The sequence below is a fragment of the Moschus berezovskii genome, chromosome 24 (genome assembly GCF_049115385.1).
Source record: "Moschus berezovskii isolate FMDL1 chromosome 24, NW_MosBer_1.0, whole genome shotgun sequence".
NCBI classification, from domain to species: domain Eukaryota; kingdom Metazoa; phylum Chordata; class Mammalia; order Artiodactyla; family Moschidae; genus Moschus; species Moschus berezovskii.
Genome location: NC_142483.1, coordinates 56,163,833 through 56,191,319, shown reverse-complemented (window position 1 = coordinate 56,191,319; position 27,487 = coordinate 56,163,833). Strand labels below are relative to the sequence as shown.

The following is a 27,487-nucleotide window of genomic DNA, read 5'->3' as shown; positions in this document are numbered from 1 at the left end:
GAGATGGCTTCTCTTGTTGCGGAGCACAGGCTCTAGAGCATGCAGGCTTCAGAAGTTGCGGCCCCTGGGTTCTAGCGCGCAGTCTCAGGAGTTGTGGCACACGGGTATAGCTGCTCTGAGGTACACGAGATCTTCCTGGATGAGAGACTGAACCCCTGTCTCCTGCACTGGCAGGCAACGTCTTCAGCACCGAGCCACCAGGGAAGGCCCACAATGGTTCTTAGAAATCCTCTGATAGGACAGACCATCCTGGCACTGCCTCTAAGCCCTCATCCAGCTGAGGTTCCAGGAACATCACCCTCAGGCATTCTAGAGGCCCCTCACTCCCCAGGGTCATGCAAAGGCACTGAGCTCCTTTCGACATGATGCCAAGGCACTGTGCTTGAAGCCAGAACACCCAAGATCAAATCCTTCCTATGTCACCTTCCATCTATGAGACATTACATAAACTACAGACCTCTCTGGGCCTCGGTCTCTTCATTTATACAGTAGCAATAATAGTATCTACCTCATAGGGTTATTGAGAGAATTAAATGACTTATGCTACTTAACATGCAAAGAACAGCGCTTGGCACAGAACAAGTGCTATCCAAGCGTCAGTTTTTATTACAGTCCATGTGTCTGTATCCATGATGGCCACCATCCTGAGACAAATGCTCCTTGAGACCCAACTCTTATATCACTTCCCTGACACATCAGGAGTTTAGAATACTTGGAGGGCAAGCGGCACACAAGAGACCACTGCAACTGCCCTAACAGGCCAAGAGAAATTATTAAACTGAAACACGTGGAGGGAAAAAAATGAAAACATGGGAAGAGTTCCTAAAATCTATAAAATAGAATCAAATGATCTGACATACATGTAACTCGAGTGTCAGAAGGGGAGGAGTGAGCAATTAACCAAAGAAATTTTTGAAGAGATAAAGGCTGAGAATTTTCCAAAACTGATGGAAGACATCAAACCACGTACCAAAAGGCCACAGAACCCTCAGAAGGTAAAGACAAAGGCAACTTCATAAGTCAAAAGGCCGCAAATGAAAGATAAGGAAAATTTTGAAGGCTATCATAGGAAAAGGTGTACGTCAAGGTTGTATATTGTCACCTTGCTTATTTAACTTATATGCAGAGTACATCATGAGGAACGCTGGGCTGGAAGAAGCACAAGCTGGAATCAAGATCGCTGGGAGAAATATCAATAACCTCAGATATGCAGATGACACTACCCTTATGGCAGAAAGTGAAGAGGAACTCAAAAGCCTCTTGATGAAAGTGAAAGAGGAGAGTGAAAAGGTTGGTTTGAAGCTCAACATTCAGAAAACAAAGATCATGGCATCTGGTCCCATCACTTCATGGGAAATAGATGGAAAAACAGTGGAAACAGTGTCAGACTTTGTTTTTTTGGGCTCCAAAATCACTTCGGATGCTGATTGCAGCCATGAAATTAAAAGACGCTTGCTCCTTGGAAGGAAAGTTATGACCAACCTTGATAGTATATTAAAAAGCAGAGACATTACTTTGCCAACCAAGGTCCGTCTAGTCAAGGCAATGGTTTTTCCCGTGATCATGTATGGATGTGAGAGTTGGACTGTGAAGAAGGCTGATCGCCGAAGAATCGATGCTTTTGAACTGTGGTGTTGGAGAAGACTCTTGAGAGTCCCTTATACTGCAAGGAGATCCAACCAGTCCATTCTAAAGGAGATCAATCCTGGATGTTCATTGGAGGGACTGATGCTAAAGCTGAAACTACAATACTTTGGCCACCTCATGCGACGAGTTGACTCACTGGAAAAGACTCTGATGCTGGGAAAGGTTGGGGGCGGGAGGAGAAGGGGACGACGGAGAATGAGATGGCTGGATGGCATCACCGACTCTGTGGACATGAGTTTGAGTGTACTCCGGGAGTTGGTGATGGACAGGGAGGCCTGGCGTGCTGTGATTCATGGGGTCGCGGAGAGTCGGACACGACTGAGCGACTGAACTGAACTGATCAGGAACAAAAGGCACATTATATCAAGGGGGAAGGGGAGACTTTCTGATTTTTAATCAGAAAAAGTGAAGCCAAGAAGACAATGAAATGGCAACTTCAAAGGTGCAAAAGGAAAGAGAAATTCATAGGACTTTATATCCAGGGTTGCTCCCAGACACCTGTCTTGACCAGGATGGGTAGTACCTTAATTGTGTGTCAAGTCCAGGGATATAAGAGCCAGTTTCTTCTTTATAGTCCAAAGTCCACTAAGACGGTCATGGGGCCCAAGGACCACCCACTCCTTCTGCAGCTCTGAGCTCAGCAGAACTCCCAAGAGACCATCTTTCATTAACACAGTGGTTCCCAGCCTTGCTACTCACCTGGAGAACCACCTGTGGAGCTTTAAAGAATTATACACATCCAGGCCCCACACCCTGAGATGCCTATTTAATCATTCTGGGGTTGGTGGCTGTTGTTGTTCAGTGGCTTAGTAGTGTCCGACTCTGTGACCCCATGGACTGCAGCACACCAGGCTTCCCTGTCCTTCACCATTTCCCTGAGTTTGCCCAAGTTCATGTCTATTGAATCGGTAATGTCATCCATCACCAATTCAGTGGACATGAACTTGGCCAAACTCTTGGGAGATGGTGAGGGTTGGGCCTGGGCTTTTTCTTTTTTTTTTCTTTACCAAGAAAATTACAGTAAGCAGCTATGGGGGTTCGGTGGCTTAAAACCTATTATTTAAATAGGATTCTTTCTCCTTTAAGACAGACATGATTTTACATATCAACTTTATTTCCTATGTTTCTAAACATTAAGGGCATCCTGACTGTTTTAAAAGTGGTATCAGAGGTGGCCTGGGCAGGATGGCCATTCTGCTAATGTGCTCTCAATTTGGAGGCACATTGGTAATACAAGATAAATTTTTTAATATCCCGTTGCCTGGATCCCTTGACTTCCCTGGTGGCTCAAGTAGTAAAGAATCGGTCTGCAACGCAGGAGACACAGGAGATGTGGGTTTGATCCTTGGGTCAGGAAGATCCCCTGGAGAAAGAAATGGCCACCCACTCCAGTATTCTTGCCTGGAGAATTCCATGGACAGAGGAGCCTGGTGGGCTACAGTCCGTGGGGTCACAAAGAGTCAGACATGATTGAGCACGCACACACGCTGCCTGGATCCCCAGAGATTCTGATTTATTTGGAATGGGTTACAGCCTGAGAGTCTGGATTTTTATAAGCTCCACTGCTTTTGAGATATTTAAAAGGTGTGGGTCCCTAGCACGAGAATGGGGGCGGGGGTTGACCCACCCGAGGCTGTCGTGGAGCAAGCAACAGCAGGGGAGTCACAGGCACTCCCAGCCTGGGTCTGCTGACCTGCCCTATCTGTGCCCACTCACCACTTCCACTCCTCAGCAGGGCATCCCCAGGCCCCTCCAACCCACTGCACCTTAACGGCCAGCCCAGCCCACTGCCTGCTCAGTGTAAGAGCTGCTCCTTACAGACCTCACGTGTCTTACCCTGCTCCCTAATGCTCACACACAAAGTGGAAACCTTGTGACATCAAAGTTGAAGGGTTGTCAGGAAACAAGTATTTGCTGCTGTCTGGGTGTCCTGGAGCAGGCGCAGGCCCGGGGTGGGGGGCAATGATTCCTGAGCACCCCTACAAGGCTGTCAGAACCCTCAGCAACCACCACCACCATAGGAAACACTGCTCCTGACCATGGAGCAGCCTGGCCCCCTCCCTGCTCTCATGGTTGGGCAAGAGGGCTAGCCTCCCAGCCCCAGCACCAGGATCACAGCATGCAGCCGTGGACATGTCGCCAAGTCCAGGCTCATTCTGCCCGCCTGATGCACAGTGAGGCCAAACAATATTGAAACCAGAGTTTGGGACAGAGGTTTATTACAGGACCATGGAAGGAGAACCAGTGACCTATGCACAAAAACCCTGAGCTCCCAGATGATTTCAGCAGAGCCTTTGTAAGGGCCTAGCGAAGACAGCGGGTCACAGGGAATGTGGTCAGCTCCCACACAGTCCTCTGACTGGCTGACGCCATCAGTCCTTAGGCTCCAGTAAGTCTGGGGCTTCATGATCACCACGTCGCTAATTTCCTCTGTTTGGGGGCGGGAGGGGTTAGCATCTGAAAAGCTCAGGAAATGTGCCCGGGGTGCTATTACCTGGGTACTTCAGAGAGGAGCTAGAGCAGAGGATACTGGGCTGGGGGTCTGTCCCGGGGGGGCCCCGCTGGGTCCTCCTGGGTAGCAGGGAGGGTTTCACTGCTGGACAATTCAAATGCCAAGTCCCACTGACTGTTAATCCAGTTTCTGCTCTCTGATGTCGTTGCTTCTGACACTGCTGGTTCAGCCGCAATTCTCTGAACCTTTGGATTTCCTTAGTGCCTATTTCTTCATCATCACTGAAATTCAGAGTGTCTCAAAGAATGCTCTCAAGATCATACAAGCACATCACCTGGGGTATCTGTCCAAAGCTCAGACTCCTAGACCTACCCCAACTCCACGGCGTCACACGTACGACCTACCCCAACTCCACGGCGTCACACGTACAGCAGGAGCAGATATCTGTAGTCATGGTAAAGAATGAGCACCCCGATCAGAAGTTGCAGCCTGGATTCCTGGGTGCGAGTACTAGTTTGGCAGCTCACTGCCTTGGCCCGGCTCCAGTCTCCTCCTCTGGAAGGTGGAGCTGAAGTACGATCAACCTTCTAGGACCGCGGTGAGGGGTAAATGAGCTAACTCAGGCGACACGCTTGGAAGAGCACCAGCCTGGGACAAAGACAGGCTTCACCAATGACTAACTGAGAAAACTCCATTCACCCACCCAGAGACGGGAGCCAATACACTAGGTAGCTGACTGACTGAAATATGATGTTTCCTTTTCAATATAACTTCTTTATACATATAATATTTAAATATTACATGATAATATAACCATATATCATATAATACTTAAATAATATATAATCTACATAATTGTATGTGAAAAAACGAAGTTACACAGTAGCATTTTTTTTAAGTTAGGTTACAGAAAAATTGAACAGATAATACAGTCATCACATACTCAACTCCCCCTGCATGCATGGTTTTCCCTCATTAACATAATTTATTAACATCTTCCATTAATGTGGTACGTTCGTTAATACTGATACATGATTATTAATTAAAGTCCACAGTTCAATTCCATGGGCTTTGACAGATGTATAAGGATACGCATCTGCCATCAGAGGATCATACAGAATAGTTCCTCTGCCCTAAACATGCCTGGCCTCCACCTACTTGTCCCTGCCCTCTTCCCCTCAAACGCTTGAACTTTTTGCTGTTTCTGTAGTTCAGCGTTTCCCAGTATATCATACAGCTGGAATCATGCAATCTAGCTTTTTGAGACCGGTTTCTTTAACTTTGCAACATGCATTTAAGTTTCCTCCTTAATGCTGAGGTCTTTTCGTGGCGTAACAAGTCATTTATTTTCATCATTGAATAATATTCCATTGTGTGGATGTACCATTTTGCTTATCTAGTCACTTATGGAGGGACCTCTTGGTTGCTTCCAGTTTGGGGCAATTATTGATAAACATTAACAAATAATAATCTAACATTTTATTATGAAGTAGAAATTATGAGCAAGTTTTTGTATAGGTATATTTTCAATTTCTTTGGGTGAATACCAAGGAGGAGAACTGCTGAAACATATGGTAAGACTCTGTTTAATTTTGTAAGAAACTGCCACACCACCTTCCGCTGTGGCTGTACTGCTTTGCATTCCCACCAGCAACGCACGAGAGCCTCTGTTGTTCCACGTCCTCGCCAGCATTTGGTGCTGTCAGTATTCTGGGTTTTGGCCATTCTAGGTGTGTAGTGCTATCTTACTACTGCTTTAATTTGCAATTCCCAAATGACACATGACATCTATATGTATGCTCTGTGTAAATCTTCTTTGGTGAGGTGTCTGTTCAGTTCCTTTTGCCTGTTTCTTAACTGGTACTTTCTTTCTTTTGTTCTAAGAGTTACTTAAATATCCTGTTGGAGAAGTCAATGGCACCCCACTCCAGTACTCTTGTCTGGAAAATCCCATGGACGGAGGAGCCTGGTGGGCTGCAGTCCATGGGGTCGCTAAGAGTCGAACGTGACTGAGCGACTTCACTTTCACTTTTCACTTTGTTGCATTGGAGAAGGAAATGCAACCCACTCCAGTGTTCTTTCCTGGAGAATCCCAGGGACGGGGGAGCCTGGTGGGCTGTCCTCTATGGGGTCACACAGAGTCGGACACGACTGAAGCGACTTAGCAGCAGCAGTAGATATCAGATAGCAGATCCATTATCAGGCATGTGTTTGGATACAAATCCTTTATCAGGTACATATTTTGCAAACATTTCCTTTTGAATCAGTCGCTTGTCTTTCATTCTCTTTCACAGTGTCTTTCAGAGAGCAGGAATTTTTAATTTACTTATCAATTCTTTTCCTTCATGGATAATGCTTTTAGTGTTATATCTAAAAATTAACCACCAAGCCCAGTATCATTTAGCTTTTCTATGTTAATTTCAAAAGGTGATATCATTTGACATTTTATGTTGAGATTAATGATTCATTTTTAGTTAATATTTGTGACTGGTGTAAAGTCTGTAATATCAATATGCATTGCATTTCTAGGGCTAAATTCCCAGTAATGAATTTTCAGGGTCACAGGGTTATACACTTTTCACTGTAATGGGCAATGCCAGAATGCATGTTCAGAAAATGTGTTCATACTCTACTTTTGCATCATAAACACATGGGTAGAAAATTTTACTCATATTCTCAGTATAAATTATTATTATCATTTTTTTCTCAATATGATGGATGTGAAAGGATATTTCTGTGTTACTTTTATTTCTCTGACTACTAGTTGAATTTGAAAATATCTTTTATATTTGGCAGCCATTCACATTTCATTTTTATTAATTATTTATGCATATATTAGGGGTTTTATTCTGTTTTTTATTGCCAATTTATAAGAACTCTTTATATATTATAGACATTACCCTTTCACTAATCTTCATTATACTTTTTTTTCCCCAATCTATCTTTTTAATTAAATTTGTTCATGGACCACTTCATCCTTGACTTTATTTCCATTTGAAAGGATCAATCATTGGCTAAAATGTGTAGGGAATATTTTAACTAAAGAAATCAAAGTCAAATGAATGAGCGAACAGCTCCCTCTCTGAAGGCTATAGACATAAGGAAATCACAGACAGAATAAGGTCATTCTGCTTGGAGGAGAAAATAGTAGGCAGGGGGTTAGAGAGCAAAAATATTTCAAGTATCTGAATGACTGGCATGTGGAAGAAGGACCACGCTAATTTTGAATGCTCACAAGCGAGAGAACAAGTAGGCCGCATTAGGTTTGATATAAGAAGGAAATGTCATGGCTGCCTCAGAACTAAATGGTAACTTATGGTTTAGAGGATTCCAGGAAACATCTGAAGATTGCCAACATAAAGATGGACAGCTTCCAGGAGACAGTATCATGGATCGTTTCTATCATTCAGGAGAACAGATGCAGTTTCAGTTCAATCATTGCCGTGTCCGACTCTTTGTGACCCCATGGACTGTGGCACGCCAGGCTTCCCTGTCCATCACCAACTCCTGGAGCTTACTTAAACTCACATCCATCAAGTTGGTGATGCCATCCAACCATCTCATCCTCTGTCGTCCCCTTCTCCTCCCGCCTTCAATCTTTCCCAGCATCAGGGCCTTTTCCAATGAGTCAGCTCTTCACATCAGGTGGCCAAAGGATTGGAGTTTCAGCTTCAGCATCAGTCTGTCCAATGAACATTCAGGATTAATTTCCTATAGGATTGGCTGGTTTGATCTCCTTGTAGTTTGATACAGTTTAGGCACTTTAAATAAAATGTGGTTCGATACAGACAATTCAGAGATCACTAAACTATTGTAAGGGCTGGAGAAGCGGAAGGCAGGACTCGGGCATCAGCTTTCAGCTTCACTTCCATAATTCTAGTCTCACAAGATGGACAAGCGCTGCTGTCACACAGGGGTGGGTAACACAGAGACCTCACAGCTAACTTTCCAGCTCCCCCTGCAGCCCTGTGAATAACAGGAAAGTTCAGAAACCACTGCAAAATCCAACAGCATCTATGCAAAGCCCACATCACCGTCTGTGGGCTTCCACTCCCAGAGGAAGGAGAAAGCAGATTTCACCCCTACTCCAACTTACTGTAAGCGCTTCTCTCGTTGACAGAGTGTAATGGTAAATGACATCCTCGGGGCTGGAAACAAGAGAGTCCGGGAAATACAGTGCATGGACTTGTAGCCCCTGACAGGCAGAGGAGCATCAGAAGGATGCTCAGTACATAAGGCTGTCAAACACCTAGAGTCTGGCTCAAGCATCAGTCTGGGGGACAGAGGGAGGATTGCACTTGATGCTACACAGCCTGCTTAAGACTTACAGAAGCAGGATTCCATGTCACTCTGCACGTCTTTCCTTCTCAAATTGCTTTTAAAGGTTTTCTCTGTCTTGAGAAAGTATAAGCAATGCTGCCTATCTAAATATGATGGAAACACACCCATTGTATCACTCTTACCAATTCTGTGCAAACTATATTTTAAAAGATGTCACTCACTTAAGGTGACCATCCTTGTGACTGCTAAAAACACAAGCCTGTTATTCAGCTCACTTAACGTGTACTAAGGAACACCTCCTACGAGCTGTCAGAGGCCCAGCTAGCCGCTGCTGTTGCAGACACAACCATGCACCTCAAGCTTCCCCTTCCACCACAGCATCACTGCAGTGCCTTCCAGAAGGCAGGGGAATAAAGATCAGTGGCCTCCTGACTTGGGTTAACTGCATCATGATGGGTGGGCCTCCAACCTCCACCCGGTTTATGCTCCAAATTTCAGCATCACTCCCATAAAGTCACATAATGAAGATGCAGCCATATATTTGACTGAGGAAAGGAAACACTAAGGCAAGATCAGCAATACAGAAATCCACAGTAATCTTCATCTTTCATGATTCTAATTGAAAGGCATGCCAGGGCCAGGTAGGGGCACCTCCCAGACCTCATTCAAGAGAGGTCTGCCGCGAGTAGCATAGTGAGCAGACAGCCTCCTCTTTCAGGGCCTCTGGGATCCACAGGAAGGCCGGAATTCCTCCAGAAGCTCCCCGATGTCTAAGCATCATACAAGTACCAGGGACTGGCCGTTTTTGCCCAGTGGGGGACTCCTCTGCAGATAATCTTAGTGCTGGCCTTCCCTGGTGGAGTGACCAAAACCATCCCAGAGCTCCAGTGGGGAATGCCAGGAGCAGTCTCCTTGTGCTCCTGTGAGGGATTCCCTGGGGTGAAGTGTGAAGTGAAGTGAAGTTGCTCAGTCGTGTTCGACTCTGCGACCCTGTGGACTGTAGCCCACCAGGCTCCTCCATCCCTAGGATTCTCCCGGCAAGAATACTGGAGTGAGTGAAACTGTTTCACATGGCTTTCGTTACAGGTCAACTCACTCATGCATCACAGTTTCAGGCCTTCAGTATATTATGGGCTTAATGTGGACCAAACTGTAGAATAATTTACAGTACTTCTAAAGCAAGATGCCCCTTTAAGGATCCACCTGCCACCACCACTCAGAAATTAGAACTATGACAAACTAAAGGTTATTCCTTGAGCACATAAACCAAAGACAAATGAACTTGTGTTGGGTTTGGAAGACAACAACAGACTCCCGTTATAAGAAGACGGCTATCAGAGCAGCCGGAGTCACCAGCGAGACTGAAACAGCATCTTCTTTGAAGAAGATTATAGAACTACAAAGCTAATCCCATTCCATCCTGGCAAGAACCTCACGGGCTTCCTTTCTGCACACCTGTATTAAGAGCTTTATCCATGAGCGAGTACAATACACCTGTCAGAGGCTCTTCCTCCCAAACCTGCCTGCCTTCCTCCTCTCTGGACATGGTGTCAGATCCACACTGCGGTCTGAAGTCTTGCCCAGCCCCTGCCTGGTTCCGTCTGGCTTACGTTCACTGCAGTGTCCCCAACACATTTCTCACCCTCGTAACTGGGGCTCAGCGTACACTTGCTGGATGCCCTAAACGGATCCAGCTATGACAGCTGCTAGACACACGTGGGCTTTGTTCTTGAGAAGGGAGCCCTGTCCTCTTTTTGTCCACCCCCCCATTTTCACATTGCTGAAGTGACGGGGTCAGGGGATAAAGAATGGTGGGGGGAAGGGAGATAAAGAATGTTTATTGCCAAGTAGGCTGGATTGGGGATGCCAGCTGTTTACAGCGGTTGTCTGAGGATGCCAGCTGCTCTGATTCCATGTTAAATCTGGCTCTTGAGACGACAGAAGATTATGGTCTATAGGAAGCTGATTTTAGATGGAGCTTCTTCCACCGGGAGAAAGGAAGTCCTGCTCCCAGATGACTTGTTGCCCAGGTGACCCAACGAAAACAGTCAGGGCTGTTTGGAGATAGTTCTGCTCGTGTTCAACACACAGACAATTGCTCTTTTTATTCACACACCATGGCAGCCTTCAAAGCAGGAGATGCTGAGGCAATCCCGGATTATACAGCTCCCATCCCTAACTTAGAGCAGGGCTATACATGCATTCCCTGATCTTAAAATTTCCAATTAGAAAAAAAAGTCCAGCTGGAGAGCTACACTGTCACATGTTTACTACTGGAGTACTTCAGTAGTACTCCAACTCCAAAAACTGGTGAGCTTGCTATTGTGTTTTGCAAGGATTTACTTTCTCCCACTTCCTCCCCAACATGCCACCTCTGCCCCCTTCCACCCCAGGACCACATAACCATCCTTCTTTCCTCCCCCTCACTTCATTTGTTCTCTCTTACGCAGGAAGAGAGAATCAGTGCAACCCTGGGCTTTGGACAGCTGATATTTATCCCCAGGAGCAGAGTACAGATCGTGTGTTCCTGGGTCCACACCTCTTTGAAACAGAGGATGGAGACACTAAGATGCAAAGTGAACCGTGTGAACAGCTTTTCTAGCAAGGGAACCCAGGACTTAAGTATCTAATCTGGGTACCCCTGTCCCTCCCCTAAAGTCTAAGCACACGGCTGCAGAGACCAATGGAGAAGCATGGCGCCACGCTGGAGGGTGGGCATCACAGGGCAGACTACGGTCTTACTTGGCTCATAATCCGTAGAAGGCAGCCAGGGTGTTGGTCCTACCCTTCCACTTACAGATGATGGAATGGGTGTGACACCTTACCTACTCAGAGTTTTACAACCAGTTGTGGTCCCTCAGAAATAGGACTGTGGTCTCCAGACCCCTAATCCACCACTCCTTCCTCAGCGTCTTATTGTTTCTTGGTCATCTGACATTTCTCTGCCTCAGTTTTCCCAGCTGCTTCAGCGGAACCCTTACCAAGGATAGGCCTAAACAGGGTGGCCCTGGTTTTCTCTTGACTCGCTGCAAAGATGCAGCAGTCAGCAGGCATCGTATGAACTGTCACCAGTGCTATGATTTTCCCCCTGTGGGTCAGTTCCTTAAATTCTTACCATCTCACTTGCCCTCTTGGGTCCAGCAGCCCACATTTATTGTTTTCTCCAGAGAGGAAAGAAGCATGGTTTATAACGCTGATGAAGGTCACTGAAATTTTTTGGTTCAGTAAGCAAAAACAGATACACGCAGGCAATTACTCCTCTTCCACACTGAGTCAGTTCCCTACAGTTATTACACGTGGTCGTCTGCATCACTGGCCCCACTGTTTGTCTCTTTCTGAATTCATAGCCTTTTCTGTTTGTGTGTGCTCAGTCACTCAATCGTGTCCTACTCTCTTGACCCCATGGACTGTAGCCCAGCAGTCTCCTCTGTCCGTGGGATTCTCCAGGCAAGAATACTGGAGCAGGTTGCCATTTTCTACTCCAGGGGATCTTCCTGACCCAGGGATCAAACCGCATCTTTTGCATCTCCTACATTGGCAGGAGGATTCACTGAGCCACCAGGGAAGCCCACGGGTGTGTGGCCACTTTGTCAGCTTAGCCAGCTGAGCTGGAATTTATTTCCTGAAACATTCTTCTGTCCAGTCCTAGATTAAGTTAGCACTAGAAAAATGTATGTGGGTTTTGGAAAGGGGAAGTCAAGCAGCGGTCACTGTCTTTGTTCTGGAGGTGCGCGTCACCACCCGTGGGCTCCTATATCAGCACGGCGGGCAGCCAGGCCCCAGCACCTCCGGCCCCTGCTGGAAATTCTCCTTTGCCTTCTGCAGCTCCCACGCCAGGGGAGCGTGCGGTTGGCCGCAGCACACCAGCAAGAGTGCCAGCCTCCCTGCCCGTCACTGTGACTTTGTGCCTAAAGACAGAGGCTGACCTAGGCTCCAGGTGGTCCCTGCTGGGACCCATGGTTTGTCTTACTTTCCCTCCTTGCTGCTGGCCCTGACGACCGCAGGCTCAATGTCAGGTACAGGGGGAACGGCCATATGCTGACTTCTTCACCAGCTCCCACAACTGTGTGAGGCTCAGTGCCTGCACCAAATCCCTTATTCCTGCTTCTATGGTCAAACTCCCAGTGATGCTCCACCGACTTGACACCACCCCCCACTCCACCAGAGAGCAACTTTCCTCACCGCTTGACTCGGTTCAGCCGGTACCCTGCCTCGATGTGACACGAGAGGGAACTGTGCAGTGGATGCTCTGCTGTCACCAGGAAAAGAGTGTGCTTCGGCCAGCCCCCAACTCAGGAGGAAGAGGGATTCGTGTGGACACAGAAGTGCCCCCAGACAACCCCAGACGCACAGTGCAAAGTAGAACCATCAATCCCAGCCCAGGCTCATCATCCAGATATTGCTGACTCACAGAAACATGACTGACAGGAAATACTTGTTTCATTAAACCCACCAAGTTGTGAGGTGCTTCCTTACACAGCAGTAACTGACCAATATACTGTCATAAAATGTTTATGTCAGAAAATGAATTCCATACGTCTCTGACTTTTGCCAAAGTTTGCTTTTATGTGTTTTCAGATAACTTAGGCAGCACTTCACTAAAAAGTCCGTCTCTTTCCAGTCTGCTCTACAGAGGCAGGAGAGGGAAGTGAGGACTTGAGTCGTGGTCCAGGACAGTTTCCCAGCCTCTCTGCCTCCCTGTCGTCAGATGATTCCCAGGAGGCTCAGGGAGTGACTGTCGGGCAAACGGTGTGGAGATTACCACAGAGAACTGCAGGTCTGCCCCAGGACCAGCCCTCAAGGGGCAGTGGGGGAGCAGCAGCAATACCTGGGGATGGAGGTGAGATGAAGGAAGATCCTGCACTTTTATCTTGACGCTCCCAGAAGCTTCCCTCTCTCTGGTTCTTCTGGGTGAGCCAGACAGAAAGCAAATGAAAAGCATCCTTCAAACAAGCCGGGGAAGAGGCCGTGTGGCGTGCGTTCAGAGGCCCCGAGGCATCACTTTCAGGCCCTGCAGACAGGTGCCCACCCTGAAGCAGAGCGTTCCTCCTTCACCATTTGGGGACTTTCTGTGAAACTCTGTGCTGGCCCAGGTCTCTCCAGTCGGAGATGACCGCTTCCCTCATTCAAGCCACGGGGCCAGCCTAATTTCTGCCCTGTCAGTGTAAATAGCTCTTATTAGATCTGTCCTGGCTTTAGCCAAACTGCCACCCGTAGACTTTCACAGATCCTTAATGCTACAGGTAGCTGAGGCAGTGTTTATAGATATAAACTTCAATTTGGGAGGTCGGGGTTAACATATACATATTATTATATATAAAACAAATAACCAACAAGGACCTGCTGTTGAGCACAGGGAAATATATTCAGTATAATCTAAAATGGAAAAAATCTGAAGAAGTATATACATAGTGTGTGTAACTGAATCACTTTGTTGTACACCTGAAACCAACACAATACTGCATATCAACTATACTTTGATTAAAAAATTAAATCTAGGGCTTCCCTGATGGCTCATGTGCGTGTACTAAGTCCCTTCAATCGTGTCCAACTCTGTGCAACCCCATGGACTGTAGCCCATCAGGCTCCTCTGTCCATGGGATTCTCCAGGCAAGAACACTGGAGTGGGTTGCTGTGCCCTCCTCCAGAGGATCTTCCCGACTCAGGGATTGAACCCACATCTCTTATGTCTCCTGCATTGGCAGGTAGGTTCCTTATCACTAGTGCTACCTGGAAAGGGGTAAAGAATCCATCTATCAATGCAGGAGACAAGGGTTCAATTCCTAATCAGGGAAGATCCCACATGCCATGAAGCAGCTGAGCCTGTGCGCCACAGCTGTTGAGCCCGCGCTCTGGAGCCAGAGAGCCGCGGCTGCTGAAGCCGGCACGCTCTAGGGTCCGTGCTCCGCAACTAGAGAAGCCACCGCAACGAGAAGCCCGCACGCCGCAACCAAGAGTGGCCACCGCTCGCCACGACTAGAGAAAAGCCCATGCTCAGCAGCAAAGACCCAGCACAGCTAAAATAAATAAATAAATAAAATTTTAAATAACTGTATTAAAAAAATTAAATTAAAAAAAAAAAAAGACACAAGTGTCCATAGCCTCCTAGCTGGCCTCCTCATATTTTGTCCTCTCCCTGCTCATCCATTACTGGCCCAGCAACCAGAGGGCCTTTTTAAAAACATAATAAAATGTGTGCCACACTATCCTTGCTGAAACCCTCTTAAGATACAGGGCAAAACAATGCACATTCATTCACCCACAAGGAGGTGCGAAGAAAGGGCCTATCGCCCTCCTTATCACTGGTCTCCCTGACATGCCAGCCTGTTCCGCAATACACTGCGCTACTTCCGCCCAAGGACCTCTGCACATGCAGAACTGTCTCCCTTCACGAGTTAACTCTTTCTTACCTCTTGGGTCCCTGAGCTAGACGGCCTCTGTTTCACCTTCCAAACCCACTCCCCACTCCACCTGCCTTTTCTCATCCCAGGGGGCTAGTCTATAGGGACGACGTGAATGGTCTCCTCTGTCCTCCGACTTCTGGAAGGATACTGAAGAGAGACGCAAGAGTTAGGTCAGAGCATTTCTTTTCCTGGATTACACTTCACAAAGGGCAACTCTTTACAACCGTCAAGCATGTTGTATTGGTCAGCCATTGGCGTGTAACAACTAAAATCTCTCAGGGGCATAAAATGATACACTTCCATTTCTCAACTATGTCCAGGTCATGCAGTGGAGGGAGAGGGACTGCTGGTGTAGGTTGCAGTAACAATAATTCTTGATTTTCTGTAATGGATGATTTGACATCTTGATAGTATGTACCAGGGACTATGCCCGTGTCTACTGGCTGAGACTCTGCTCCCAATGCAGGGGGCCCGGGTTTGATACCTGGTCAGGGAACTAGTTCCCACATGCTGCAACTAACAGTTTTTGCATGCCACAACGAAAGAGCCCACATGCCCCAACTAAAAAAGACCCCCTGTGCCACAATGAAGGTTGAAGATTCTGAGTGTCACAACTAAGATCCAGCTCGGCCAAATAAACACATAAAAACAAATTTTAAAAAAGTACTGGCTTTAACTTTAGTAACAGCTGAAGATGTTTACATCCATGCTATCCTCGTGTTTTGGCAGGTTGCACAGACATCATAGGACGAGCCCCATAACCACAAACCCCAACACCTGTCTTTTGCCCAGTAGGGGCATCCTGCTCACTGGGGGACCTCCCCGCCTAACAATCTCACTCCTGCCTGTGCCTCCCCTCACTCCCTCTGCTCCGGACTGGCCAGACGTTTCCTCACAAGGCCCTGTGCAGTACGGCCTATCCTCTCCTCCTGGAAACTGTAAGTAATGAACTCGCCTTTAACACTGACATTGAAAACCCTGACCTCTTCATGACGGCACTTAGACAAATTAAGTCCCAGGTACGTTTTAAAACAGACATGCTCAGCTGGGCAGCAAGAGAGCAAGCCCGATCACATAAGTACTTCTGATGATTTACCTGTCTGTCTCTTCTACGAAACTGCTGCTGCTGCTGCTACTAAGTCGCTACAGTCGTGTCCAACTCCGTGTGACCCCACAGACGGCAGCCCACCAGGCCCCCCCGTCCCTGGGATTCTCCAGGCAAGAGTACTGGAGTGGGTTGCCATTGCATTCTCCGTACGAAACAGCTAGCACCCAGCTTATTCTGCTCATCTTTACAGTCTCGTCACCTAATAAAGAGTCTGGCACACTGCAAATTCTTGATAAATATTTATTGACTAAATGGAAAGAAGAGGAAGCCTGTGTTAGATGCAGCTTGGTGACCTAATGTAAATGGGGTGGTGGCACTATGAGAGGGGTTGTTCCATGCTTCACATGGAAGAATTTTGAAAACACATTGACTTCCTCTGAGGGCACGGGTGACTGTGACTTGTCACTGTATAAAAGTGACCACTGCTTGCTGAAAGTAGCCAACTGGATGGAGACAAAATAGCCCACCATACTGACCCAGACAGTGGTGACCAAGGCTTCAAAGATGCCTAAGATGCCTTGGGACTTTCAACAGATGCTGAGTGAGTGACTGGGAGCTGGAATTTGGAATGAAATAGGCTGACTTGCTATTTGTTTGCCTTCTTCAAGCCTTGGTGGGATTCCATTACCTGCCATAAGAGCTGCTGTGAAAAAAAAGGCGATGTATGAATGTTCTGCAAAAATGTACACACCGTGATTCATGTACATTGTTACTTGGGTGCTGGTAGGTGCAGTCGTGTTAGTTATTATTATTTACAGCCGTGACTGGGGACAAACTGATGTAACACCTCCCAGTTTTCACTTGCGTGGGGCTCTCTGGAGCACACACATGGTTTGAATACGAAGGAGAAGTGGGAGACGAGGAGATGGTTTGGGTGAGCACACACCCGTGCCCTCTGATGCTTGCGCTTAGGGGCCCTCGGTGCTGACAGAGTGAGAAAGGAAGGAAGCAGAGAAGGAAGGACACCCCTGTCGTTTCAGGGTGCTGGAGCCTGCAGAGGGGTGCAGCACGTCAGAATGGGTTTCTGTGTGTCAGAGTCCCAGGATCGGACCTGGCTCTAGCACTTCCCAGCTGTGTGATCCAGGCATTGTGCTCAAACAGTTGGAGCCTCAGTTCAGTTTAGTCACTCAGTCATGTCTGACTCTTTGTGACCCCATGAACTGTAGCACAGCAGGCCTCCCTGTCCATCACCAACTCCCGGAGTTTACACAAACTCACGTCCATCATGTCGGTGATGCCATCCAACCATCTCATCCTCTGTTGTCCCCTTCTTCTCCTGCCTTCAATCTTTCCCAGCATCAGGGTCTTTCCCAATGAGTCAGTTCTTCACATCAGGTGGCCAAAGGATTGGAGTTTCAGCTTCAGCATCAGTCCTTCCAATGAATATTCAGGACTGATCTCCTTTAGAATGGACTGGTTGGATCTCCTTGATGTCCAAGAGACTCTCAAGAGTCTTCTCCAACACCACAGTTAAAAGCATCAATTCTCTGGCATTCAGCTTTCTTTATAGTCCAACTCTCACATCCATACATGACTATTGGAAAAACCGTAGCTTTGACTCGATGGACCTTTTAATATGCTGTCTAGGTTGGTCACAGTTTTTCTTCCAAGGAGCAAGTATCTTTCAATTTCATGGCTGCAGTCACCATCTGCAGTGATTTTGGAGCCCCCCAAAATAAAGTCTGCCACTATTTCCATTGTTTCCCCATCTATTTGCCATGAAGTGATGGGACCAGATGCCATGATCTTAGTTTTCTGAATGTTGATTTTTACACTAAACTTTTCACTCTCCTCTTTCACTTTCATCAAGAGGCTCTTTAGTTCTTCTTCACTATCTGCCATAAGGGTGGTGTCATCTGCATATCTGAGGTTATTGATATTTCTCCCAGCAATCTTGATTCCAGCTTGTGCTTCTTCCAGCCCAGCGTTCCTCATGATGTACTCTGCATATAAGTTAAATAAGCAGGGTGACAATATACAGCCTTGATGTACTTCTTTTCCTATTTGGAAACAGTCTGTTGTTCCATGTCCAGTTCTAACTGTTGCTTCTTGATAAGCATACACATTTCTCAGGAGACATATCAGGGGGTATTCCCATCTCTTTCAGAATTTTCCACAGTTTGTTGTGATCCGCACAGTCAAAAGCATTGGCATAGTCAATAAAGGAGAAATAGATGTTTTTCTGGAACTCTCTTGCTTTTTAAATGATCCAGCAGATGTTGGCAATTTGATCTCTGGTTCCTCTGCCTTTTCTAAAACCAGCTTGAATATATGGAATTTCATGGTTCACATACTGTTGAAGCCTGACTTGGAGAATTTTGAGCATTACTTTGCTAGCATGTGAGATGAGTGCAATTGTGCAACAGTTCGAACATTCTTTGGGATTGGAACGAAAACTGATCTTTTCCAGTCCTGTGGCCACTGCTGAGTTTTCCAGATTTGCTGGCATATTGAGTGCAGCACTTTCACAGCATCATCTTTCAGGATTTGAAATAGCTCAACTGGAATTCCATCACCTCCACTAGCTTTGTTCGTAGTGATGCTTCCTAAGCCCCACTTAACTTCCCATTCCAGGATGTCTGGCTCTAGGTGAGTGATCACACCATCGTGATTATCTGGGTCATGAAGATCTTTTTTGTATAGTTCTTCTGTGTATTCTTGCCACCTCTTCTTAATATCTTCTGCTTCTGTTAGGTCCATACCATTTCTGTCCTATATCGAGCACATGTTTGCATGAAATGTTCCCTTGGTATCTCTAATTTTCTTGAAGAAATCTCTAGTCTTTCCCATTCTGCTTTTTCCTCTATTTCTTTGCATTGATCGCTGAGAAAGGCTTTCTTATCTCTCCTTGCTATTCTCTGAAACTCTGCATTCTGCTGCTTATATCTTTCCTTTTCTCCTTTGCTTTTCACTTCTCTTCTCAGCTAGTTGTAAGGCCTCGTCAGACAACCATTTTGCCTTTTTGCATTTCTTTTTCTTGGAGATTGCCTTGATCACTGCCTTTGGTAGAATGTCATGAACCTCCATCCACAGTTCTTCAGGCACTCTGTCTATCAGATCTAATCCCTTGAATTGGAGACTTATTTGTCTATAAAACAGGACTCAGGAATATTCTCCTAATAGATTGTCATATTAATTCAGACAACATATAAGGTTCTCAGCACATGCTGAATTTCCCCGCATAATCAGTGGCTGTCACTGTGTTTCAGAAAAGAGTTAGAGCAGGTGGCGTGCGGGGATGACCCAGAGGGAGGATAAAGGGAGGAGGGAGGTGAGAGAGGGGTTCAGGAGGGGGAACTTATGTAAATCCGGGGCGAATTCATGTCAATGTATGGCAAAACCAACCAATATAATATTGTAAAATAATTTGCCTCCAATAAAAAATAAATTAATTACTTAAAAAAAAAGAGTTAGAGCAGGAAGAGACTCTAAATAGTGTGGGAGAGAGCCAGCCAAGTTTTACCCAGCGTCGTGTTCTCCATGCCCACCCGACCGACAACACTTAGCCTTCATACAGCGCTCACTCGCATGTGGGAATCCAGTAACTGCCAGCAGAGGATGACTGGAGAGACTCTGGACAAACACCCTCAGTTAGGTCCCTCAGCTTGCGTGCCTTGGAGGTGGATTGTCTACATCGCATGTCATCACCAGGGGCTCCCTGGCCAGACCAGGTCAGCTGTTACACAACCCATCACTACTCACATGGGTGAGCAATGAAGTCACTTTTCCCTTGGCATCCAGTCGCCCTTAGCCAACCAGGCATCCAGCCTTTGTCATGCTGGCCATGTCAGCAAGTAAGACCATAAGCTCTCACATGTTGTAAGTGACAGGGATGCACAAGCAGAAACCAGGGCAAGAACATGAATCCTCTGGACAACTCCCACGACAGCCCATCAGTCTCTGGCACAACTCCCAGGCAGTTTAGGGGCTCTGTATTCATCTCCTGTTGCTGCTAACAAATTACTACAACTTAGTGACTTTAAATGACACACTTATTCTCTTAGAATTCTTGAGTTCTCAAGTTCAAAATGAGTCTTGCCATAGAGAACAGACTTATGGACACAGGGGGCAGGGGGGAGGAGCAGGTAGGACTCACGGAGAGGGCAGCATGGAAATATGTACACTAACATGTAAAAGAGACAGCCAGTAGGAATTTTGCATGACTCGGTGACCTCAAACCAGGGCTCTGGGACAATCTAGAGGGCAGAGGTGGGGAGGGAGGTTCGAGAGGGTGGAGACACGTGTCTACATATGAATGACCCATGCTGACGTATGGCAGAAACCAACACAATACTGCAATTATCCTTCAATTACCAATAAATAAGGAAAAAATGAGTCTTGCAAGGCTGAAATCAAGGTGTTCCCAGGACTGGCTCCCTGCAGAGGCTCGAGGGCGAGTGCACACCTCGCCTCTTCCAGCTGCTCCGCCTGCTGCACTGCCGGGCTTGGGCTCACTCACACCAGTCTCCGCTTTCTGTTCCTCTCCTGCAGTGAAATCTCTGCTTTTTTTCTCCTACAGGATATTCTGATTACATTCAGGACCCACCTGTATAATCTGCCGTATGAGCGCTGAACAGTTGATGTTTTTGAACTGTGGTGTTGGAGAAGATTCTTTAGAGTCCCCTGGACTGCTAGGAGATCAAACCAGTCCAGCCTAAAGGAGATCGACCCTGAAGATTCACTGGAATGATGCTGAAGCTGAAGCTCCAATACTTTGGCCACCTGATGTGAAGAACTAACTGTTTGGAAAAGACCCTGATGCTGGGAAAGATTGAGGGTAGGAAGAGAAGGGGACGACAGAGGATGAGATGGTTGGATGGCATCACCGACTTGATGGACATGAGTTTGAGCAAGCTCCAGGAGTTGGTGATGGACATGAAAGCCTGGCGTGCCACAGTCCATGGGGTCACAAAGAGTCGGACATGACTAACTGAACTCCCTTTCAAGACCCTTGATCATACCAGTAAAGTCCCTGTTGCCACATAAGGTGACATTTGCTGGTCCCAGGGGTCAGGATGTGGACATCTTAGTAGGGGGCTGCTATTATGGCTCCCTTCACACGAAAGTTGGAGAAATAAATTCATGACTTAAAAGAATAAGAATCATTAGAAATTGTAGTCTTCCTGACTGCTAACTTCACTATGTTTCACACAGTCTTTAATTATTGAGGAGGAAAATGAGGAAACAGGGAACCTGGGAAAGAGAATCACAGAACCCTCAAAGGTAGATAGATGACAGGTAGACAGGGAGCCCCAGACTACGAGAGATCATGGCCAGTGTTTGGATATTTTGCTCAAAGAAATCACAGGGCTTGCTTCTCCCTCTCTCCATCGCAAATGTGAGTGCCCATGATCACACTCCCGGATACCACACACACACACATACACACCCACAAACAATGCTTCTCTGAAGATAGTCTGCTCTCCTTTTTATTCTCGGGACACAGCTCTGCCTGTCACCCCTGTAAAAAAGTGGAACTCCACCATGCCCACAGAGGCTGCATCATTCTGCACCCTTTCCCATGACCGCCTGTCTGCTGCAGTGCTCAGCGCTTGGGACAAACAGCCCCACCGGCTGCTCTGCCATCTCCACTAAGCCATGGTAATGGCTGGAAGGACAGAGCACACAATCCCCATTTGAGACTTTTAAACCATTTGAAATAGCTTCCTGGGACCAGGTAAATAGAAAGAGGTTATTATCACAGAAAGGTATTTAAGAACAAAAGCAGAGGGGAAATTGCCTGGTGTGTGCAGGGTCATGCAGATGTCCTAGTGTGTCTCTCGAGTAACACAAATGACAAATTCAGAAGGGAAACATAACTTGCAACTAATAAAACAAGCTTTTGTTTAGACAGTAGAGTCTCCCTATTTGCATGTTTAACACATACGATGACACATTCAAAGACTGAGAACAGAAGAGACAAAAAACAATTTCACAACATGGCAATTCCCTCCATTCTATCCAGTGAATGTGTCTTGGGGTGAATGCCCACTAAGCAGATGCTGAGATAAGGACTGGATGCACGTGGTTGGTTTGGAGGTTTTCCCAGGAAGCACTGGTAGGGGCAGGCAAGTGGGAAAGGGAAGAAAAGGCAGGGACAGGGGATGCATTCATGAGTAGGATATTTCTGAACAGATGGTGCACAGTCCCTCAGGGCTCCTCAGGGAGACTGGGTAAGACCTTTCAGAGGGTCTTGCACAAGGGATGCAACAGTTGGGGTATCTATCCTGCAACATCCATCCATAACTGACAGAGGGCGGCTCTCTGGCATGGGATTCTAGACACACACATCTCCCCCAGGACAGGCTGAGCTCCCCCATCAGAGGCAGCCCTCAGGCTGGGACTCACAGGTTACTAGGACTGTGAACTGTGAACTCTGAGTGTACAGTGCCGACCCCAGGGTCAGTGAGAGACAGGAGATGCGTGTCAACCACTCTCTCATCCTGATTCTTGTGTGGCTCCCGTCCCCTGAGCACGCCAGCAGCTGAGTGTCACTCTGATGTTGAAGGGAGGCATCTACCCTGAATGTAAAAACGTCCATTTTATTGGAGGCTCAACAGCAAACTGCCTCAGTTCCTGGCCATCTGGTGAGAACCTTTGTATCTAGACCCCGAAGAAGACCTTAGCTTCAGCTTCCCTCTGCCGGGAGACATGATGAAAGGAAGTGAGGCGAGGGGGCAGATCAGAGGTGGTAGCAGATGAAAGGAAACGTTATTGTCAGTGTTGTTTTAAACAAGTTGATAAAGGAGATCTGAGGCTTTACTTCTCTTAGTCTGTAGAGCAATGCAGTTTGTAAAGTAAGAAAAAGTCCAAAAATGATATTACTAGCTATATAGCATGGGGTAGTTACTTTATCTTTTCACTTTGTTTTTACCTTCTTATCATGATCCCTTCTTACATGGTTCTGGGAATTCCATAGCCAGGGTATAGCCAAAGATAGCACTGTGGGCATGCAATGCATCTGAACTCATTACAAAACTGACACTTGCTGGGTAAACAAACATCATCCATGTATTATCTTGTGTCCTAAAAGTCAAAGGCAAATCTGGTTTAGAGCCCCGACATACTGTCTCCAAAATGTTCCCAGGGGGAATCGATCCTGCAACTTCCCTTGGCCAATGATACATGCTCTATATCCGGGACTGGATCCCAGGGCACAAAGGTGTTCTAAACTGGGGGCAGTAGAAAGGAGGGCTACTTCTTAGCTGCTACGACTTGCGTGTTCTCAAGGCACTTGACATGAAACTCTCTGCCAAAGCACACCTGCTGAACACTCTGCACTTGGCCAGGCACAAGTGGGAAACTGTGATTTTTCCCAAGTCATTCTCTTTGGCCATTACCTGTTGACTCTCCCTTGCTGTTGCTGACCTTGGACAGATTCTAAGCTTTTCAATTGTTTGACCACTTAAAAAGTCCAATCTATTTTAAAACTTCATATATTCAATCTGGCAAAAAAGGAGAAAGGTGACCACAGAGAGAGTTGTAAAGGAAGAGCAGTTGCCACAGAACCGTCTTGTGTCCCAGGCCTCTGACCAGGGCCCTGGGCTCTCCGGTCTGGTACTAAGAAGGAGCACAGCGGAGGGCAGGAAGTGGCAGAGACTAGGGTCAGTGTGGCTGAGACAAGGCAGGTTGTTCCCACCTGAAGTCTGTCATAATGGCTTGATGCTCAAAGTTAAGCCATTCTGCATCTCCCCCCTCGCCCAATCCTCCTCTAAACCACAAATCTGGATTTTAATTGCATACAGGGTCTCTCTACTTGGGTGCTTAATAGGAATCTAGACAAACAGAAAACTAACCACCCTTTGTTTTTCTTTATCTGTGGCCTATATTCTGATTAATCCATTGCTGTCACCCTGCCATTGCTTCTGCCAGTGACAAGCTAGAAACTACTGGATCATTATTTTTCCTTTTCTCGTCTGTTCAAAGTCCCTTTCATACTGTCAGAACCCAAAGCCTCTTGCTACTAAGGTATTCTTCCCTGACTGATATCCTCACGGATGAGTGGCAGAAAAACAGTCCAGCCACACTCACGGCAGACTCACTTCTCCTGTCACATCAAAGGCTCACATTCTGTGCCTGCCCTCTCTCTCCACCTTGCAGTCTTGAATTCTCTTTCCTACCTCCTCAAAAAGACCCAGGGCAGCACACTCAGCACATACCCTACGGGCGGATACCCAGGCCCACCTCACCCTCATAAAACCCCCATGAGAGACAGTACACAGTGGCACTCCTGCTAAGCCAGCGACTTAGGACTTGACTGTTCTCTCTCCCTCCCCTGTCCCAGTTTCCTGCTTCTACAGAATTAATGACAAGACTTGGGCAAGCTGTGTGGTTAGGATGTGGCTGAGGGAAAAAGACCAATTTAGGCTGCCATTTAAAAATTTATTTTTCAAAGCTGCATGCAGAAAAATCCACTTCTCCAGGGAATATACAATTCTATGCCTTTTGACAAATTCCTAGAATTGTATAACAATCACCACAATCGACATACCAGTTTCCTCACCTCCAAATATTCCTCCATACCTCCCCCTACATTCAAACACACCCATCGTTTAAACCCTGGCCACTACTAATTTGTCCTCTGATCCTCCTGTTTTATCTAATCTAGACTGTCATGTAATGAGATTGCATACAGTCCTCACTTGATGTCTACAGGAGATTGGTCCCAGGAGCCTCTGTGTGTGTGTGTTCAGTCATGTCTGACTCTCTGCGACCCCAGGGTCGGTAGCCCGCCAAGCTACTCTGTCCATGGGATTTCTGGCAGGAATCCTGGAGTGGGTTGCTATTTCCTCCTCCAGGGGATTTTCCCGACCCAGGGATTGAACCCACGTCTCTTGCGTCTCCTGCATTGGCAGGCAGATTCTTTACCACTGAGCTACCTGGGAAGCCCCCCAGGATACTGGCAGATACCATATCTGTGGATGCTGAAATCCCTCATGTACAGTGATATCATACAGTGGGCACTTTGTGTCCATGGACAAAGAACCCCAATAGGGAGGACTGACCACATCAGGCCTCTTCCACTCAGCACAATACACATAAAGACTCACCCACACTTGCTTGTTCCACGGTGCGCTCCTTTCTCTCGCCTAGCAGAACTCCACGGTATGATTAGACCATAGTCTGTCACCCGTTTGCCAGCTGAAGGACCTCCAAGTCATTTCCAGTGTTTGACAATTACAAAGAAAGCTTCTGTAATCATTCACATATAGGTCTGGAGGGATAAACAGATCATATGGTGAGTATAAGTTTAACTTTACAGAATACTGTCAACTACTCAAGAGATACATACGCAGCCAGTAAAAACGTTTAAAAGAGATTTTCTTGGCAAAGCCTGGATTTCCTAATCTTGAAAAGTTTATATATGTATAATGTACTTCTCATATATGCATATATAATATGTGTATTTGTGTGACCAGCCTACTTATAAAACTAACTCGGGGGTATAAATTGGCAGCTTAGAGATATTTTAATGGCTTTATGAAACAGCTATATAACTGGACATGTCCAGTCTGTTGGGATGTCATAAAATGCAGAAGTTAAGTGTAGGAAGACAAAGAAAGATTATGAAATGAGTCACTTAAGCTCTTAGTGAATAATTGAGCTTGATTATGATGGAATAAGTAGCAGCCCAGAATCGGCACCCCTGAGTTGCTCACAGAAGCCAAGGGCTCGCCCTGGGCACTCAGGGACACAGATGGTGAGGCCGGGTGAGCCCACTGTACACCAGGGAGAGAGCTGACCATGTGCCTTGCCACCACTGAGTACACTGCCTGAGCCTAACCCGGGAATTCACAGAAAACTGCTGGCTCTGGTGAAACATCAGCTTTGCTGTTTTCACTGTAAAATGAAATGAGAGGAAATGTGGGGAGAGAATTACAACCAAAAAACTGACTCCAAAATTAGGTTTGTGCATGTTCACCAAGAGGTGAATGAGCGAGAAGCGGTGAAATAGTCACAGCATGGATGACAGCTTAGCAGTGAAAATATATACGTGTGAACTGTTTATTGTTAGAGACAAAGACATGGATGAGTCTCAGAAAGTCTGCGGAGCAAGACTGCAGACACAAACAGTACCCACTGTACACTCCTGACTCGAACTTCAGACGATGGGGTCAAACCCAAGTTTCCTGGCCAGGACTGCAGGGGCAGGGGGCTGGCTGCAAAGGGGCACAGGGCCACTTTCTGGTGTGATGTAAATGTGTGCCTTGACGGCAGTGCTGATTACACGAGTGTGGCAGGGAAGGTGAATTTTTAATTCTACCCTCTCAGGGGCTTTTGGCTAGCCCCGAAAATTATACTGACGTCAGAGACAGATTAACAGGAGAAAAGCAGACAAATTATTATAAATTTCACATGACGTGGGAGCCCTTGTAAGAAATGAAGACCAAAGAAATGGCACAAACGACAGGCTCTTATAGCAGGTTGAACAAGAGAGGCAAAGTGGGAAAGTAACTAAATTATGTGGGGAAGCTAGGGGACAGTAAGAATAATTTTAACAAGGTCTGTTTTATAGAGGTCTCATCCTACAGGAAGTGAGACAGGCTGGGATTCAGCCCTTTGCTGCAGGGCTGAAATGCTTGCACCTGGACACAGCTCTCCTCATACCTCTCCTTAAGCAACAGAACACAAAGAAACTGTATGGCACGAAGAATAACTGCACGCACACGCAGTTGGGGCAGATTCTGGACAAAAGACACAAGGAGACCAAAAACCCCAACAGCCATTTGGAAGTGCCTGGAGCAAAAGCAGGGGGTTGGGTGCAAAAGCAGGGTACCAGGCAATCCCCCTGCACACAACACCATCTAAGGCCTGGGTCAGGAAGATCTCCTGGAGGAGGGTATGGCCACCCACTCCAGCATTCTTGCCTGGAGAATTCCATGGACGGAGGAGTCTGGTGGGCTACAGTCCATGGGGTCACAAAGAGTAGGACGTGACTGAAATGATTTAACAAGGGCTGGGCAAGCCACCCCTCCAGCCCGACCCCTGGACACACCCCTTCCCTCACCCCAATAATGAACTAGCTCACCTCCCCCTCATGCAGCAAGTGAACAAAGGAACCTGTAACTTATTCTCACCCCTCTGCTGCAGCAGGGGCCCCAGTAAAGCCTTGCCTGAATTTCTGGTCTGGTTTCTGATCAATTCCCATTGACTCAGGAGGACAAGAACCCTAGCTGGTAACAGAAGGACATCTTTCACATGGGAATTTGATCTCCTACTTTTGAGAAAAAGAAGGAGGATCAGAGTGTTTTTCTTGCCTTTGCTGTTATTCAAGTGCCTTTCACTCCATCCTTAGGCCAAAGTGGCAAATTTTGGGGAGGCATCCTCTGCCACTCTTCAGTGTAGGTGTGTATTTGCCAAAATTCATTGAACTTACACTTAAACTACGTGCTTTTTTAATTCTATGTAAACCAGTACCTCAGTAAAATGTATTAGAATTTAAAGAATAGGTTCGTAGCACAAACAGCAAGAACAGTTATCACACGTTAACAGAAAGAGCAGTTCCCTTATGGGGCACTGTGATTATGAAAGCGCTTCCCTGAGTGTGGAGGTCCACGTGGAGCAGCCAAGGGTGGCTGTGCCCCATCGTAACCA

The 27,487-nt window shown here is 46.7% G+C and overlaps 1 protein-coding gene across 2 annotated transcripts in view; it reads right to left on the bottom strand.

Annotated features, from left to right (window-relative positions):
- Window positions 1-27,487, bottom strand: part of GADL1 (GAD like acidic amino acid decarboxylase 1) — a 380,197-nt gene that overhangs the window by 319,682 nt on the left and 33,028 nt on the right. The window contains exon 2 of one of the 2 annotated variants that reach the window (XM_088831973.1): window positions 24,943-25,106. The exons of the other annotated variant lie outside the window; for it this stretch is intronic. The gene's annotated coding sequence lies outside the window, so the exon portion shown is untranslated. The remainder of the gene's footprint in view (window positions 1-24,942; window positions 25,107-27,487) is intronic. 2 annotated transcript variants of the gene reach the window in all.